At 49.5% G+C, this 17,943-nt stretch overlaps 1 protein-coding gene across 1 annotated transcript in view; it reads right to left on the minus strand.

The window, feature by feature from the left end:
- Positions 1–17,943, minus strand: part of EPB41L1 (erythrocyte membrane protein band 4.1 like 1) — a 124,088-nt gene that overhangs the window by 105,274 nt on the left and 871 nt on the right. The window contains exon 2 of the mRNA XM_077778877.1: positions 1,168–1,218. The gene's annotated coding sequence lies outside the window, so the exon portion shown is untranslated. The remainder of the gene's footprint in view (positions 1–1,167; positions 1,219–17,943) is intronic.

Consider the following 17,943-nt stretch of genomic DNA (forward strand, 5'->3'; position numbering starts at 1 on the left):
TGTTCCCAGTGCTTCCTGCCCAGAGATCTCCGTGGGGCCCATGTGCTGGCAGGAAAGAGCCAAATCGCTCCTTTTAACTAGAGCTAAAGCCACCCCTTACTCCCCCCCACCCCCACCCNTACCTGCCCCGGCTGGCTGTCTCACCTTGTCCCCATAGCCCCTGCTCCCTAGACAAACACATACACACACAAATGCGCACACGTGGAAAGTCCCCTAGGGGTACAGAGGTGCCTCTGATCTAGTCGAAAACAAACCAGACAATTCTGGAATGGCAACATCACAGAGCTGGCAGATGTGCCTTACTAATAACCCACAATGACATTTGCATATTACTTCACAAATTCCCAGTCAGTAAAACTGCATTGGCTCAGCTCCCTCTCTATGCCCTCACTCTGCCAGAGCCACAGAACCTCCGAGCTGGAAAGGGGTTTCGACACACCCCATGCCAGTGGTTTGCAAAGCATCTCGTGCAGCGCCAAGGAAGGGTTCCCTGTCATTATCTGGAGGCTGCTGGGGGCTGAGGAATCAGCCAATTAGCGTCCCCCACACCTACTCCAACTTCAACCACGCCACAACCCCTTTGGCTATTTTGTACACTGAGATTCTTTGGGGTTCATTTGAGAAGGGATTTTCCTGCTGGACAGTTTGAAAACAATTCATTTACTCTGACCCCACTTTCCTCCACTCCCTGCCTTAACAGTATATATATGATCCTGAGGTCAACACAAAGAAAGGCAGCTGCCCACGGTCACTCAGTAGTCAGGGGCAGAACCAGAATGAAAACACCCTCTCCTGAATCTACTGTACACCTGGGAGTGGTTATACAAAAGAAAGCAAGGGCTGCAGGGTCAGTAGATCCAATTTCCAGTTCCAAGGCCATCCATCATGGACATAGGCAAATAGGCAATATAGGCAAAGCACACTGTCTAACACAGAGGTGCTTTGTGAGTATGCATTTTAGTCCCCACCTCAAAATAAGTCAAAACCAGAGCAGACCCTCAGCACCACCCCACTTTTTAAACCCACCAAAAATCTGTGGCCTAGACAATCCTATATGCCAATCCAGCAGTAAAACATATCAAAATAGAGAGCCTGAGGGCCCGGAAGACCAATCTGTCAAACCTAAATGCAAGAAGGAGAACTAGGCTGTGCCTTTGTAACACTCACCCCTCCTCCGTCCACACCAGCTCCCCCAGGGGAAGGACGTTAGTCAGGCACCTGGAAGGAGGAAACAGCGTTAGCTCCTCTGAAACCGAATGTGGACCCAGCAAGGAGCTGGAAACTGAGAGGCTGGCATTTAGCTCTCTGAGGAACCTTAGGGAAGTTGCTGAACCTGTTAAACAGAAAGGCCTGTGTGACTACACAGCAGAGCTAAAGGGAAAGTAACACTTTTGAAGTGGAAGCGCCAGCAGGGGCCAGGCCATGAAGGGCCTTGGAGGCTGAGGTAAAGAGTTCAGTCTTTGTAACGGCAGTGGGAAATCACTGATTCATAGGGTAGAGAACAGACTGCCGACAGGCAAGAACAGCTCTCAATGTACCCATTAGGGCTTCTTGTAATTGTCCAGAGAGCTTATGACAAGGGCCCAGACTGGGATGGTCACAGTAGAGCTAGAAAGAAGTGAATGGATTCAAGAGATTGTTAAGAGGTGGTACCCAGGGGTGTCCGGGTGGCTCAGTCAGTTGCGTGTCCAACTTCGGCTCAGGTCATGAGCTCACAGTTCATGAGTTGAGCTCAGAGCCTAGAGCCTGCTTCAGATTCTGAGTCTCCCTCTCTCTCTGCCCTTCCCCTGCTCATGTTCTGTCTCTCTCTCTCTCTCTCTCTCAAAAACAAATAAACATTAAAAAATTTTTTAAAAGGAGAGCTTAGGTGGCTCAGTTGGTTAAGCATTCAGCTCAGGTCATGATCTCATGGTTCATGAGTTCAATCCCCACATCAGGCTCTGTCCTGACAGCTCAGAGCCTAGAGCCTGCTTCACATTCTGTATCTCCCTCTCTCTCTGCCCCTCCCCAACTCACGCTCAGTCTCTCAAAAATAAGCATTGAAAAAAAATTTTTTAATTAAAAAAAAAAGAGAAATGGTACCCAGAGAATTTGGTGATGGACTGGACGTGGGGAGATGAGGGAGAACAGAGGCCTGCCTACCCCTCAGGCACTTCCTTCCATGTCGGCCCTAGTGGTCTCCAGCACCCAAGGAAAAAAAAATACCCATTGTTCTCTCAACCTGGCCTTAGTCTCCCCAGTTGTAAAATAAATACGGGTGGACTCAGTGGTCCCTATGTTCTTTTTAGCATTAATGTTCTGTTCTGGTTTAATTTGCTCACAGACTATTTAGCGCTCAACTGCAGGCCCCGGCCTCACACACAATGGGGCAGGAGCATTGGAGGGAGAAACCTCAGGTCCCCTGGACTCAGAATAGTAAATCTCCAGGTGGGATGACAGGTGGGATGAAAGGCCTTCACTTCACACAGAACACAAGAAACAGGTGACTAGGAAGGTCACTTGGGCTGAGGGTTGACCAGCACGAACAAAACCTGCGAGCCCTACTGCCTGCTCTCTGACCCAGCTCCAGAGGCCAGCATGGGACTCAGGGCACCGTCACTCCTGCTGTGACATCAGTCCCCCAGCAACTGAAAACCCGCTTCCCCACCCACTGGGGTGAAGCACAGGAGGCCAGGTAGCAATCGTGCCTGGGGAGAAGTGCGGTACAGTGGGTAGAAGCCTGGGGCTCTGTAGCCACGCAGACCTGGTTTGAACTCCACCTCCCTCTAGTTCTGAGGCCTGGGGCAAATCGCTTCACTTCTCTGAGCCCTGGTTTCCTCATTTGGGAAACAGGAGTGATAGCAGCTGCTTCCAGGGCCAACAGGAGGGTCCGGTGAGACGGTGTGCAGAAAGCTCAGCACAGTGCCGTACCACAGGCATCATGGAGGTAGCAGCCTCCATTTACAGGTGTGGAAGCTGAGACCCAGTAAGGTGGAACGATCCACTGAAGACCTCTACAGTGAACCAGTGCAGGGGTGAGGGACCCAGAGCCTGCATTCTCAACCACTCGGTTAAGATGTGTTAATGGTGTGCACCATTCTGATTCCTGCTTCTCAGATGAGGAGATTGAGACTAAAATATCACAAGTCACTTGACCAAGGCTACAGAGAAAATTAACGGTACAAGAGGTATCTGAACTCAGGCCTCCTTGATGAAAAAGCCCATGCATGGTCTTCCCCGTGAATATCTAGAAAGTAGATGTGTATAGAAAAGCTTCAGATTTCAGAGCCCTTTAAACCTGGAACAGGGACAAATGCAAATCTGGGCAGATGGAGGGGGGTGGGGTGGGGAAGCTACCTTGAGAGGAAACCAGAAGGAGCTGGTAAAACAAAAGCTTCTTTCTCAGAAGCCCTCTCTGGGGACTGGGCAAGGAAAGGAGGGGGCTGACAAGCAGGGCCATCATCCTGCCAGGGCTGAGCTGAGGGCTGGATCTAAATAAACAGAAACAGATCCAGCTTGGCTACCAACTTGTTGTGTGATCCTAGGCAGGTCACACACACACATCTACACACACTCAGTTCTCTGTTCCTTCAACTCAAAATGAGATGGTTGTACTGAATGGCGTGGGGATCCCCACTTATAAGAGACTAATAATAACCATTCCTCACAAGCTCCAGACTCCTGATTGGTCCCTGCTCCTAAACCCCAAAAAGTGGCCTCTTAATACTGGCTCCACTATTAGCACAATGGGGTTGAGAAGTCCTGCATTTGGGCTCTGGTTGGTCATCCAGGTCTTTTCCCCTCAACAGGCTTTGGCATCCTCATCTCCAAAATGAGCACATATTGGCGTGTCTGGGTGGCTCAGTCAGTTAAGCATCTGACTCTTAATTTGGGCTCAGGTCATGGTCTCACAGTTCAGGAGATCGAGCTCCACATCCTGCTGACAGTACGGAGCCTGTTTGGGATTCTCTCTCCCCTCTCTCTGCCCCCTCCTGCTCTCTGTCGCTTTCTCTCAAAATAAATACATAAACATTTAAAAATGAACACATATCTTTGCCTGATCACTTGCAGAATGGGAAGATCCAAGGAGCTACCTCAGAGGCAAGAAATCCCCTGAGGTAACCAACAAGAAATCCCCTGAGGTAACAACCCTCACCCCAGTCCTCAACCCAAATCCACTGTCAAGTCTTCTAACTTCTTTCCCTCTGGCCCATGTCCCCTGCAGACAAACAGAACCAGAGAGTTCAAGCTGATGGACACCATAGCAGTATCAACAACCCCACAACTAGTAACCACAACCACAGCCGATACCTGACTCCTGACACATGCCAGGCACTGTGCTAAATCCTGCCCTGCACTTGGATTATATCTCAGGTAATCCCCTCAATCAATGGGGTGAAGCCCACTGTTAATCTAGATTGACAGGTGATAGACTAAGTTTCAGCAAAGTCAAGTAACTTACCCAAGGTCACACACACAGAGCCAAATACATGAATGGTGTGGCCGCCCAGATAGAGGTAGGCTTTTCATTTGACCTCAGAAGTCTTAATCTTATCGTTGAGGCTTTGGGGTTATCCAGCGTAACATTCTACCACTGGGCATGGCCCAGATATAGGCAGTGGGGGTGGGGAGGGGTGAGTGAGAAATATCTGATCTTCGCCCCCCAACACAGCTACCCCATATAACTAGTCTTCATAGTCTTGTATTATTATTATTCAAATATGTTCAACTCAACTCTGGCTAGAACAACACTGTCCGATACAAATATAATGCAAGCTATATATGTAATTTAAATTTTTCAGGGGCACCTGGGTGGCTCAGTCAGTTAAGCATCCGACTTCAGCTCAGGTCATGATCTCACAGTTCATGGATTTGAGCCCCACGTTGGGCTCTGTGGTAACAGCTCAGAGCCTGGAGCCTGCTTTGGATTCTGTGTGTGTCTCTCTCTCTGCCCTTCCCCCGCTCATGCTCTGTCCCTATCTCTATCTCTGTCTCTGTCTTGTCTCTCTCTCAAAAGTAAACACTTAAATTTTTTTTTTAATTTTCAGAAGCTGGGGTGCCTGGGGGGCTCAGTCAGTTAAGCGTCTGGCTTCAGCTCTGCTGTCAGCACAGAGCCCCCTTCAGATCTTCTGTCTCCCTTTCTCTCTTCCCCTACCTCGCTCACATACACGTGCACACATGCTCTCTCACGTTCTCTCTCAAAAATAAATAAATGTTAAAAAAAATAAAATTTTCAGTAGCTGCATTTTAAGAAGTACCAAAAGGGGTGCCTGGGTGGCTCAGTCGGTTAAGCGTCTGGCTTCAGCTCAGGTCATGATCTCACGGGTTGTGGGTTTGAGCCCCGCATCGGGCTCTGTGCTGACAGTTAGCTCAGAGCCTGGAACCTGCTTCAGATTCTGTCTCTCTCTCTCTCTCTCTCTCTCTCTCTTTCTCCCTCTCTCTCTCTCTCTCAGAAATAAATAAAACATAAAAAAAATTTTTTTGAATAAGAAGTACCAAGGAATGGATGAAATTAATTTTAACAGTTTATTTATTTAGCCCAAAATATCCATTTCAACATTTTTTAATGTTTATATATTTATTTTGAGAGAGAGACTGCACAGGGGGAAGAGGCAGAGAGAGAGGGAGAGAATCCCAAGCAGCACAGAGCCCAACACAGGGCTTGATTTCAAGAACCATGAGATCATAACCTGAGCCGAAATCAAGAGTCAGATGCTTAACCAGCTGAGCCACCTAAGTGCCCTGGAGTATTCTTTTTAAATTTTAAATTAATTCAGGGGCACCTGGGTGGCTTAGTCGGTTAAGTATCTGACTTTGGCTCAGGTCATGATCTCACAGTTTGTGGGTTTGAGCCCCATGTCAGGCTCTGTGCTGACAGCTCAGAGCTTGGAGTCTGCTTTGCTTCTGTGTCTCCCACTCTCTCTGCCCTACCTCTCCTCACAGAAATAAACATTAATTTTTTGTAATTTTAAATTAATTCAAACCAAATAAGATTAAAAATTCAGTTCCTCAGTAGCTAGCCACATGTGACTACGTGGCCACTGTATGTACTGTGCCTCTAGACAATCAAGTCCTACACGGCAAGGCTGGTGGCCTCTATGGCCCACAGCCAGAGCTAGGCCTCCCAAAGTATAGCTGAATCTGAAGAGAATGGTGTCTACTCATTCAGTGAACGCCTACTGAGCCTAATATTAATATCTACCTCCGGTGCCTGTTACCTTCACAGTGATAGTGACAAAGGGATCAGAGTACTGATTGTTCAGAGAATGACGGTGTGGCTTAGAGAGGTGGGCCACCTCCCAAGGTCACCCAGCTTAGATCCCAGGCCTGTCTGACTTGGAAGCCTGAGCTCTGTCCTTAAAACTTGACAGGGGCTGGGTCTGGGCTTCAGTCTTCTAGAGAAAGAAGTAAGCCTTTGCCACCATTCTTAAGAACCCTATCCCCTAGTCTAGCAGCAGAGAATAACCCAGAACAGGATACCCAATAAAGAATAATAAAAGGGAAGGAAAGCAGAGGAAAGGTATGGCCTTTTCTTAGGTAGCAGTCCTGTACATAGACCTTAGGCCACTTGTGACACCATCCCTACCACCCCCCACCCCTACAAGGCAGGAGGCAAAATCAGCAAGGTCCACTGGCTGCCAGCCCTCTGGGTGGGTCCCTGGAGCTAGGCGCCATGCCCTGTCTTGCACCTCCCCCAAAAGCACTCACTCAGAGGCTCTAGGATCATGGCCAGAGCCATTACTCACCTCCCAGGGTCACCTCCACTGGAGTCCAGGGAGAGGGTCCAAGAAGCAGCCTGCCCCCTGGAAAGGGGAGAGAGGAGCAGGCCCTGGAGGCAGATTCCAAAGTCAAGAAAAGGTGGCAGGTATGGGCCAGAAAACCCTGGTGGTCTCCGCCCCTCTCTGGGGGAGCACAGCTAGTATTCAGCTCCCTCCCATCGGCCCCACAGGGTGAAACTCTCAGCAGTTATTACGTTTAACCATTAACTTTGATTCTTTTCCATTTCAGCAGGAGGCAGATCCGGCAAAAAAGTCCCATCTGGGGCTAATGAGTCTTGGAAGGGGAGAGAAGAGGAAGGGGTAGGCGTGAAGGGAGAAAGGGGTGGTTAGTGAACCCACTCACTTCCTCCTTCCCATCCCGTCCTACCAATGTGGGACAGCCTTCTCGCCAAGAGAGGCCTTCACTCCACAGAGTCAGGGGCAGTGACCCGGCACATAGTAGGTGCTCAGTCAATATTTTTAATTAACAAAGGAGTAGGGTGAACTAGAATAAAACAGGCCAGATAGATGGGCAGACTGATGGAGAAATATAGGAGACAAAAAGTGGCTTGCCCTGGGCTGGCACCCCCTTGAGCCTTTTGACCCCAGGTCCTCACTGAGACTCAGCTGGACTGAGAACAGGGACCAAAGCCACCTAGGGCATGCCAGGGATGTGGCTTTGAAGGAATGTCCCCCAGCCCTGGCCCTGTTCTTCCTAGCTGTGACCCTTGGAGGCCTCACATCTTCCCCCATAAAATAGGGGTGATACTGGTAGAGTATCAGATACAGGGATGTACAGGGCCATGCCCACAGATGATGGGGTGCTCTGTGCCACTGTAATACAATCGTGTCTCTTGCTGCTTGGCAACAGCCTTCTCTTCTTAGACCACCCCCTGAATTCCTCCACCCCCCAATATTCCCCTGACTCCCACCTATGTGGTCTTTTTTCCTTTCCGGGAAGGAAAACCCAGAATAATGACGGCTCCAGCCCACTCACATCCCACTCGCCTGGGATCACACACACACCCTGGCAACAGATTGCTACCAATATGGCATTTGCTTGTTACTTACACCCCTCCTCGGGTTCCTTGTCCCCCTCCTCACCCTCTTCCCCCCACCCCAACGCAGGCCTAGGTCCACAGCCCACCTGGGGCTGGCACTGAACCCACCGTGGCCAGTGAACTGGCCAGTTTTTGGGCGGGGGCTCCCCCTCCTGGGCCTCTGCTTCCCATCTGTGTAATGTGGGGATGAGGAAGGCGAATTAAGAGATGGCTTCTCCTGCTGGCCAGCTCTGATACTTAGAGATTCTGACATTTCTGGGATCAGTTTGTACTTTACCTTCAGACAGACCAGAGTTCCAATATCTACCTCAGCCAGGTAAAAAGGTGGCCCTATTATTATGGGACAGACTCCAAGGCAGGCCTGCAGGGCCTTGGAACTATAGCCCACCCCTGACCATTCTCAGCTCAAGCCCAGATAGACAGACAAAGCTGCCCCCACCAATACCCCCACCACAAAGCCCTACTCTTCTAGTCTTTTCTCTCTCGTTCTCCATAGTGGCATCATGATCCATCCATCCCCCAAACTCTTCTTGGCTAAACAAAGCTTGATACTGCCCCTCCATCTGGGGTGCTGACCCTAAGCCCCTTCTGTGTAGAGGTTCTGGAGCTGCCTCTGCTTTCACTCTTTCACTCTTCAAGTGTGTACCCCACGTTCTTATCTCCAATCTTGGGCTCCCCTCCTTTACCTCCATAGGGAATACCTGTCTACACTGATTATGGAGTCTACCCTGATCTCTCCCTCTTCAGCTCAGTCTGCCATATTTCTTCCAGATGCTACTCCTTGTGGAAGACTCTTACTGCCCCTACTTGACCTTAGAACTGTGGAGACCAAGAGACTCTTACAATGATTTTTCTCTGTGTCTCACTCTCTCCCCCAGTATGATGCTCCAACCATAATAGGTGTCTGCCAAAACAATAATGATAATAACGATTAACTGAGAAATAGTGAATTATAATCATATATTGACCTTTTATTCTATAAAATGCTCATATCTCAGCATTTTACACATATCATTTCAGTTAATCCTCCCAAACCCCCAACAGACTTGTTATTCCTAGCCCTTTGATTTAAGCTGAGAAAACCGAGGCTCAGAGAGGTGAAGTCACTTACCCAAGGTCACACAGCCAAGAAATGGCAGAGTCAAGACTGGAGTTGACTGCCCTACTTGGCCTCCCTCCAATCCACAAAGAAAGAAGGGGATGTGTATGAAGTTGTGCCAGGGATGGGACCATGGGGGCTCCAGAGAACCCAGCCCAGCCCAAGGCCAGAGGCAGATTCTGCAAATAAAACTCAATAACCTCTCAATAACCTGCCCTGTGCAAAGCCCTGAGCTAGGTGCTAGGGAGCAAAGAATGATACATGAAACATCCCAGAGCTCACAATCCTGCAAGACAAGCCCATGTCCCAAGATAAAGCTAAGACTAGGCAGAACTTGTCCTCAGAGGGGAAAAGATAAGGTGCTAAGGGAATGCAGAGGAACGACAGATTTTCATTACAGGACTAAGGATGGGAGGGTCCGCAGGCTTTGTGGGAGAGAGGTTTGCATCTGAGCCAAGCCATGAAAAGGCAGACAGGATTTTAATATTGATTTTAAAAAGGCGGGGGGGNTCCTGGCAGGGAAGAACACACGAACCTGAGGCAAAGACACAGGTGAGGGCTGAGCATGTCCCAGGAACCTCAGGAAACACATTCTCCAAGCCTCTCTCCCTGGCACTGGCCCCCAGTGTCCAGCCCTAAAGAGAGACCATTTTGAGCATCCCTAGACTCACAGGCATCTGGATCACTTACTGTGAATGGGCACAGAAAGAGAGACTAGCTGGGCACCTGGGAAGGTGGTTTGACTGGAGGGACTCAAGGTGCTAGAATCCAGGCTCTGGATGGAATCTTTGTTTTGTTTTGTTTGTTTGTTTGTTTGTTTTAAATTTTTATTTATTTCTAGGAGAGAGAGAGAGAGACAGCGTGAGCAGGGGAGGGTCCGAGAGAGAGGGAGTCACAGACTGAAACAAGCTCCAGGCTCTGAGCTGGCAGTCAGCACTGAGCCCGACGCGGGGCTCGAACCCACGAACCGGGAGATCATGACCTAATCGAAAGTCGGACGCTTAACCGACTAAGCCACCCAGGCGCCCCTTGTTTTGTTTGTTTGTTTGTTTGTTTTTTAATAGTTTATTGTCAAGTTGGTTTCCATATAACACCCTGTGCTCATCCCCACAAGTGCCCTCCTCCATGCCCATCTCCCCTGCCCCCCACATCCATCAGTCCTCAGTTTGTTTCTTAGCATTCAAGAGTCTTTCATGGTTTGCCTCCCTCCCTCTACCCCACTATTTCCCCCCTTCTTCTCCCCCACGGTCCTCCGTTAAGTTCCTCCTAATCCTCCTATACGTGCAAACATATGGTAGCTGTCCTTCTCTGCCTGACTTATTTCACTCAGCATAACACCCTCAAGTTCTCTGGATGGAATCTTTGAAGATGAGAGATGCTAAAGTGAGGGGCACTCCCTTCAGAGTCGGGGAAGCTGAGGGGGCAGCAAGGAAAAGGGCAAAGAATGTGAACTAGGCAGCAGGAAACCTGGCTTCTAGAGCCACCGAACAAAATTACATGGGAACTTGGGCTTATCCTATCCAACCACCATTTTACAAATGGGAAAACTGAGGGCCGGGCAGGGAAAGGACCTGGCCCATGGTCCCTCAGCATTTTCACCTAAAACCAGCAATGCACTGAGAGTCAGGAGAGATCTGCCTTCAATGCATGATTCTGCCATTAGCTCCCCAGTGACCCTTCTCCAACCATTAGGCTCCCACTCTTATAAAATAACCCTAAAGATGGGTCGTGACTCAAAGACTCCGATGGTGCCTATGGACCTTTCCCAAGATCAAGGCACACTCTCAAAATTGTTCATGCCATTTCAGAAGTTCACAAACACTAGATACCAACATTCTCCAAGAGCGATCTGAGAACCCTTGGTGTCATAGTCACCTTGACGAGGAATCTGTTAAAACAGGCTGATTCCAAGGCCCCACCATGGATCCCACCCTCCCAGGAAGCAGCTGAGTTTGAATCGTTGGATGAGTCTTAGAAGCTCCTCTTTGCTACTCTTGGAGGAGCAAAATTTGAGAAGGCCTGCCTTAAGGAACCCTCAGAGGAGGGGGTAAGGGGTGAGGTGCGGAACCACTCTCCTTTTAGCGGTCTCACATACTGAACTTCTGCTTCCTTGCCTATGAAGAGAGGGCTCTGTGTCTTGAAGGTTTAAAGCCACTGTTCATTAATCAAAGTTCCTTCTGGTTGAACTACCTGCTCAAGCTGACCATGATCATGGTCATGATGGGCGGTGGGTGGAGGCCCAGCAAGCTGATGGAAGCTCTCCAGATCCTGAAGCGACATTCTGAGATTAGCAGCCCTGCCGGTGAGGGAGTCTGAACTCCAGGGCTGAACTTGGAGTGAGAGGTTCCCTATCAGCCCCAGCCTGCAGATTCCTTTCCTCTCTCTGGAGTGTCTTGTTCTGGCCCTTAGCCAGCTCTGGCTTCCTTCCTTTTCCTTTCTAGCATGAATGTCTTCCTAAACCTGAGTTTCCTGGCTCTAGTCTCTGCTTCCCTCCCCATCACTGAGCCTGACACAGGATCTCCAAGCCCCCAAACACCCTTCCAAAGAGATAAAGCTATCATGCTTTGTAGATGATAAGCTTATTTAACTAGAAGACTCAGGATAATCTGTAAAAAACTAAGGTGACCAATGACCAAACAATATCTAGGGGAAAAGCCAAGCACCCTCAGACCTGCCCTGTCACCTGCCTGTCACGAAGGTTTCTCTCACAGGTGGGCTGCTCCCTAGAACCAGATGGGCTCAGAGCCATTCCCAGCCCTGGAGGCTCTCTGAGCTAAGGATTTGCTCTCTGAATTTGAGCGAATGCACATCCCTCTGTGAACCCCTGAACACCCTCAAATGCCGCATCCATGGCAGCATAGGAAAGATTCAAGAGTACCCATGGGCTTTGGATAGATCTACATTTAAATCCTAGCTGTGCCACTTGCTGGCTGAGGGCTGGGTAGGCCTTGGGTAAGTTACTTAGCCTCCTTTAATAAAATGGGGATCTAATCTCTGCCTTGCTGGGTAGTTGCAAGGATTAAAAGACGTAAGGCGTGTAAAGCGCTTAGCACAGGGCCTGGCACATGGTAAGCCAATAACGTAAGCAGCTGTTTATCAGTCACCAGAGTGGGCCTCTGATGAGGAAGACTCTAGGCTTTCTGATTCATAAGTGGCCCCAAGCAACCCCAGAACCACCCACTCAAACTGGGTCTGGAGACTTTATCTTTAGACTTCCAATCTGGAGAGAAGATGGGGAGATGAGGAGGGGAAGGCAGGACAAGGAAGAGAGAGAAAACTAAGAGGAGGGAGGGAGGTAAAGAAAATCAAGGGGTGAAGAAGGGCTTGGCTCCTCCAGCTTGGGGAAAAGGAAGATGACTTAGGGCAATTGCCAAGGCAGGATAAGCCTTCTCTCCTTTCCAGAGCCTTCCCTACGCCCGCCAAGGCAAGGCTTAGAGTGACACAGCCTGCTGAGAAGCACAACCCTGGCTGTCAATAGAGACATTGAAGCCTTGGGTTACCTCCAGGCTCTGGCTCCCCATGTTGCCACTGCCCGCCCGTGGTGGCTTCTGGCTGGAGCAGGCAGAGGTGGCCAGAGCCAGGCTGAGCATAAACAACCTGCCCATTCGGGCTGCACAGGCATTGCCTGCTCACTCAAGGGACTCAGGGACCTCCCTTGCTTGGGATTCTGACCCTGGTTCAGCAGGACTCTTCCCGCTGGCTCCCCATCTGGGCCCTGCACAGTACACCCTCCAGGCTTCCACCGGCCCCACAATCCTGCTCCTGGGCCAACATTGCAATGCAGGAAAAGCACTGGTCAGGCCATCAACAGGAACCACAGACAAGGTGTTCCAATTGCCACTGGCCAGCTGTATGACCTTCGGGATGTCACTTTCTCGTAGAGCGTGTTTCCTTCCCTTCTCTGGCTAATGAGGGCAATGGAGGGCAAGGACCATCTCTAAGGTTCTCCTAACTGACAGCAGCTCTGATTTGTAGGATACCTCTGAGCACACAGGGGCAAAGAAGACTTGCCTTGGGAGAGGAGTGGGCTGGGGGGGGCCCCACTGAGAATGCAGTGGATGTGGCCATGGCCGAGGTTTATTATGATGATGATGATTATAATTGAAAATCCCAGCAGCAGACTCTTAAGCAATTTACAAAGAGCTTTTTCATTATCCCCTGGGATTCACAATCTGGTGAGGTAAGTAGAGCTGGATGATGCTAATTCACATTAGGCAGATGAGGAAGTGCCACAAGATATAAGCTACTAAGTGCTGGGCAGGGGGCGCCAGAGAGGACATAATCATTATCAGTTTCCTACTGCATGCCACCTCACCAGGCTTACTCACACCGGCTGTCTAGCTAGGCCAGGGCTGACGTCCACAGCCATTGCAGGGGCTACCATACCCATTTCACAGGAGATGAAACTGAGGCTGAGGAAAAGTAACTAATTTACTCTAAAGCCCATGCTCTACTGCAAAGCCTGGATTTTTACCTGGGTTTGTGGGGCTCCAGGATTTGCATTCTTTTCCATCTTCCTGTATGTACTGGGTTGAATAGTGTCCCCCAGGTTCGTGTCTACCCAGAACCTCAGAATGTTACCTTATTTGGAAATAGTCTTTGCAGATGTAATTAGTTAAAATAAAATGAGGTCATACTGGATTAGGGTGGATTCTAAATCCAAAATGACTGGTGTCCTTATAAAAAGAAGAGGTGACACAGAGACACACAGGGAGAAAGGGGAGAAAACCATGTGACAGCAGAGGCGGAAGGAGCTGAGGGCCAAGAAGCATCAAGACAACCACCAGAAGCTAAGAGAGAGGAACGAGAGAGACTCCCCCCCACAGAACCTTCAGAAGGAACCTTGCTGACACCTTGATTTCTGACTTCTATCTCCAGAACTGGGAGAGAATAAATGTCTGCTTTCTTATGCCACCCAGATTGTGTACTCCATTGAGCAGCCCTCAATACATTGTTAATCCACTGAGCAGCAGACCCAGGACTCTTATTTTCAGATTCCTACACACTAGGCACCCTTAGTTAAGGGGTGTGAAAGCCTGTGAAAGCCTATGAGAGGTCATTCTTGCCTTTCCTTCATCTCCTGACCCAAGCTGGCCTGAAATCCACCACCTGTGCTCCTTCCCATTCTAGGTCTCTATCCGTCCCACAGGGCCCTTCTCTCACACAAACAAGCACCCTCTGAGCCCAATCTCTAGGTCAACAGCACACACACACACACACACACACACACACACCCTCACCTCGCCTTCTACCTGGCCCATCCTCTACCACCACCTGTAGAGCTGTGTTTTTGAAATGCAAATCTGATTCTTCCAGAGGCTGGCTTAATCCTCTTCCCTAGCTCCCTACCACCTGTAGAACTCCAGCTCTTCAGCCTGAGCCAGATCTGGCCCCAAACTTCCTCTCCAGCCTTACTTCTGGCCAATGGCCCCACCTGTCCCTGCCACTCGCCGCCTTCTGTTCCAACCAGATGGAACTATTTGGAATTCCCCTAACAAGCCTTGGTGCCTTTGCACATGCTGCTCTAACTAGCTGGAAGATAAATCCAGCCCAAACACCATCTCTCTTCTTTGTGAAGCCTTTTCCTTAGTGAACAACCTCACCCTGATACCCTGTACACTGTATACCTTTACACATCTGCCCCTACACCCTGCCTGTGAGGACTGCTGGATTCATCTCCATTCCTGGAGGCCTAGGGCCTGACACAAAGGCATATAAGAATGTTGAACTGGGGTGTCTGGATGTCTCAGTCGGTTGAGCATCTGACTCACGTGTTCACGATTCATCGTTCACAAGTTCAAGCCCTGCATCAGGCTCTGTGGTGACAGCTCAGAGCCTGGAACCCCCTTCAGATTCTGTGTCTCCCTCTCTCTCTGCCCCTCCCCAGCTCATGCTCTGTCTCTCTCTGTCTCTCTCTCTGTCTCTCTGCCTCTCTCTCAAAAATAAAAACATTTTTAAAAGTGCTGAATTGAATAGTAGCAATTGCAAATACTTATCAAATGTTTACTACCAGCTCAGAACTGGGTACAGCATCCCATGTATGTTACCACAGTTTATTTTCAAAAAACAACCCTGTGGAACAGATAATATTATTGGTTCTATTCAGAAGGTGAGGAAAAGAAGGAAGAGATGAAGTGCCTTGCCCAAGTCCACCCAACTATGTGGCAAAGCCTGAATGACTCTAGAGCCCATGTTTGTAACCAATATTAAGTACACCATCCATCCTAATACCCTCATTTTACAGAAGAGGAAACAAATAAAAAAAGGAAAAGTGACATGCCCGCATACAAGCCATGGACCCAGATCTCTAGATTCCGTATTCAATGCTCTTCTTCTTCTCATTATTATAGGATCCTGTTCCAGGAGGACACAGATGCTAGCAAGACTGTATTTTCTGGAGAGCTTTCTCCTGCCTGCCCTAGAGCAGAGTCCTGCATGGATGGGCCCAGGCACATAGCCAGGGTCCATCTATGGCCAGGAGATGTAGCAGCAAAAAAGACAGATAAATCTGCCTCTAAGAAGTCTGAGGCCTGCTTAGATATTACTATGTCAGGTCTGGCAGGGACACTTTGGGAATCACTTAGTACCATCACCCATTATATAAAGTCATCGACTTCAATAAATTTATTGAACACCAATCATAAGCTGGGCACTGTGTGGGGGCACTAGGAAGAATGACAGCAAATTTCTGCCCAGATGGCATCTGCACTTCACTGAGGGGAGACAGACAAACAACTAGCAAGTTATGTATAATTACAAACTCTCACAAACACTATGAACTACAGGAAGCTGTAAGAATGCGTAACAAGAAAAATTGACTTATTCCATGGAGTTGGCAGAAGCCCTCCTGAGAAAATCACTCTTGGGCTGAAATCTGAAGGATGGGAGTTAAACAAGGTAAGAAGCAAGGGAAGAGTGTGCTAGACAGAGAGAACAGAATGTGCAAAATCCCAGAGGCCAGAGAACTCATGGTTCCTGGAGGAACCAAAAGAAGGCCAGAAGAGCTGGTTTCCAGAGAGGTGGGTAGGGTCTTGATCCTGAAGGTCTTATAGGTCAAGGTAAGGAGTGGAGAACAGAGCAGACCAGTGCAACCCCTTGCTCAGAGCCTAGCCCAGAACAGACAATGAGTTACAACATTATTCAATGAAAGAGTGATTTGTCCAAGATCTCAGGGAAGACCTGGGACTTGAAACCAGAACCCCCGCCTGCCAGGCTAGGGCTGCGGGGCCACTTCAGTACTTGTGTGGGAGAAGGCAAGGGATGCTTTTCTGGGGTTTCAACCTATAGGAGGTTCGTTTCCTATCTGTACCTCTCTTAAGTTCTAGGGCAAGACAATAACCTGTGTTTGTTAAAACACAGACTGCTGGGTTCCATGAGTCATTGATGCAGTTTGTCTGATGGGAGCCCCCCAGATCTGCATTTCTAACAAGATCCCAGGTGACCCTGCTGCTGCTAGTGGGGTGACCATACCTTGAGAGCTACTGCTCTAGACTAGAGGATATGGGAGCAAAGGGGCATGGTGAGTCGGGATCAAGGCCAGGATCCTTGGGGACTAAAAAACGGTAGATTTCTAAATCTGGGTAACAATGAGACAAGCTCCATCACTCCGAGAAACCTAAGGGGGCTCTGAGTCCCAGAATCTATCCTACTACCTGCTCAGCCAGGGAAACTGAGGCTTAGCAGGTTTAGACTCTTACATAAGAGAAGCACAATACAAATGTGCTGAGTGAACAGATAAACACAAAAGGGTTTGACCAAAGTCCAAAGAAGACCCTTGGACCAAACTCCAGGGCTCCTGAGCTCCAAGCCCAAGTCTTTCCTGTCCTGGGAAAGGGATTCGGGGAAGGGGACGGCAAGCTCAGCTTTGCCCAGATTCTGCTGCCAGAAACATTTTAAGAATTGCAGAAATCTGCTGTTGGCCCCCAATCCTATCACCCATCCACCCTCCTTCCTTTTACACTCTCAGCTCCCTCCCTCTACACTCCAAATCCTGTGCACTTTATCCTGGCAAGCAGAGCAGCAGAGGGGGGAGGTAAAGTAATAGGGAAGAAAAACTGGAAGTGGAGGAAGAATTCCTGCACTTGGATGTCCTTCCTCCAGAACAATTCCTTCCTCCTTATAAGAGTCTCAGTTTCTCTCTATCCTTGTATCCAGTCTACCCTCAATCTACTCACATTTCAGTACCAGCATCTGAAACCCACAAAACCAGGGGTTTTAAATCTCTAAACCAGCTTTTCACCCAGTTTTTCTATATTAGAGTGGTCCTGGACAGAATTTTTCTATCCTATCCTAGCTGGCAGCAAGATGCCCTGTCTCCTGCAAACCCACATGCATAGGCTAATATACAAACAGCTATATATGTATATAAAAACAAATATACCAGAACTTATAAAAACACATACTCATGTACATCAAGATACATTATTCATTGTTCACTGACAAAACATACCTAGGGACCCAAATGCACAAGAAAAACACAGAGAGACACACACATGCAGTCAGACTACAAATCTAGACATGCGTGTGCTACACCAGTACATGGGGAAAGAGGTTACAGACACACCCAGAGACCACTCTCAAGAGTAGAGGTCTCCTGAGGGGCCAGGGTGATTCCTGCACAGGCTCTGGCCCTTTAAGAGAGCGGTTCTCCCTCCTTTCAGGGCACCTAAGGGGCAGCTCTACCCCTGAGAGCTGTAAGGGTGAGGGTGGCACTGTGGCTGACCCGGCCAGATGCCGTCGGACTCTGGGCCACTGTTCCCGCGCCGCGACAGGAAATGGATCCCTTAACCGACTGGGTCACCAGCCTGGGGGCCGCTGTTGCCGCCACCACCACCCCACACCACACGCACACACGCCCACCCCTCCACACACACACAGGCAAGCGCGCGCGCACACACGCGCGCGCACACACACACACACACACACACACACACACACACCCGGGCTTCAGGCAGGACACGCCCTCCGCTCCAGCTCGCCGGGCGCGCGGGCTCCGCCGTCAGCCCAGCTCCTTCGGGCCCCTGGGGTGTGGCCGGCCCCCCCGCCA

Source organism: Crocuta crocuta, unplaced genomic scaffold, assembly GCF_008692635.1.
Source record: "Crocuta crocuta isolate KB4526 unplaced genomic scaffold, BGI_CrCroc_1.0 scaffold248, whole genome shotgun sequence".
NCBI lineage: Eukaryota > Metazoa > Chordata > Mammalia > Carnivora > Hyaenidae > Crocuta > Crocuta crocuta.